Source organism: Mus pahari, chromosome 8, assembly GCF_900095145.1.
Source record: "Mus pahari chromosome 8, PAHARI_EIJ_v1.1, whole genome shotgun sequence".
In the NCBI taxonomy this organism is placed as follows: Eukaryota; Metazoa; Chordata; class Mammalia; order Rodentia; family Muridae; genus Mus; species Mus pahari.
In genome coordinates, this window is record NC_034597.1 from 54,023,145 (window position 1) to 54,024,814 (window position 1,670).

Below are 1,670 nucleotides of genomic sequence, written 5' to 3' on the forward strand. Positions count from 1 at the left end.
GAGAGAGAGAGAGAGAGAGAGAGAGAGAGAGAGAGAGAGAGAGAGAGAGAGAGAGAGACGCAAGACTGGGCCAGTGGGCTAGCCTCGTGTGTGTCACCCCCCCCAAGTGACATATCTCCTCTAGCAAGACCACATCTCCTAATCCTATCTAAACAGTTCCACTACTGGGACCAGGAATTTAAACATATGGACTTATGGAGGCCATTCTCCTTCAAACTGCTACAAGAACCTGAGAGGGAGAAATGTGACCAAAAAATAAATAATCCAAAATAGTAAGGATTTTAAAAAAAATTTTAGACTCGCATAGTATATGTATTATTTTGTTAAAAATCTTATTGGTTTCTTGGTTTTCAAATAAAAACATAATACTTTAAGGAGTTGAGGAGGGGAACAGGGATGGGGATGGGGTGAAGGAGAGGGTTTTGGGAGAGGGCTGGGAAAGAGAGCAGAATTGGTGGGGGCATCTCTGAGACTAGCCAGAGACCTGGATTGGATTGGGGGAGGGTCCCTGGGGATGACTCTAGCTGAGACTCCTGGCAGTGGCGATTATAGAGACTGAAGTGGCCACTTCCTGTAGCTAGGCAGAACTTCCAGTGAAGGGAGAGAGACATCAACCCACCCACAAAACCTTCCACCCAAAATTTGTTCTACCTACAAGGTGCACAGGGATAAAGATGGAGCAGAGATTAAGGGAATGGCCAACCAATGACTGACTCAACTTGAGACCCATCCCATGGGAGAGAACCAACCCCTGACACTATTAATGATACTATGCTATGCTTACAGACAGAAACCTACTGTAACTGACTCCCGAGAGGCTTCATCCAGCAGCAGATAGAAACAGATGCAGAGATGCGCACCCAAACTTTAAATGGATCTTGGAGAGCCTTATGGAGGAATCAGAGAAGGACTGAGGAAGCTGGAGGGTTCAAGAATACCACAAGAAGACCTACCGAGTCAACTACCCTGTGCCCATGGGAGCTCACAGAGACTGAACCACCAACCAAAGAGCATTCAGGAGCTGGATCTAGCTCTACCTGCCACGCCCCACGCCCCGATTTGTAGCAGATGTGCAGCTTGGTTTTCATGTGGGTCCCCTAACAATTGCATCAGGGGCTGTCTCTGAAAACTGTTGACTGTCATTGGATCTCCTTTCCCTAGCTGGTCTCTTGTAGGGCCTCAGTGGGAGAAGATACACTTAGAGCTGTTGCTACTTGATGTCCCTGGGTGGGCAGATACCAAAGAGGGGCTTCTCTGAGGAGGAGAAGGGGAGGGAGTTGATGGGGGGAATTTGTGAGGGTGGGACTGGAAGTAGAGGACGGAGGGCTGCAACCCAGATATAAAGTGAATAAATAAACTAATTAATGGAAAAAATAGAGTGAGAAAGAAAATACGGAATAGGCTGGGTTTGCTGGTACACGTAGCCTTGAAACCCAGCTCTGAGAAAGTAGAAGCAGGTGAAACCCTGTGAGTTCCAAGCCAGTCAGGGCTACATAGTGAAACAGTGTCTCTGAGATAAGTTAAATAGACAGTGTAGAGGCACAAGTTCGAGCATGCCTGTCTGTGTATACATATAAGAGTTACTAGTGTCGCTTCCAGACTGTGCTAGCACCGGGTCACCTAGGGCGTGGAGTGGGCAGACACCCCCACAGTCCCTAGCAGACTGCCCA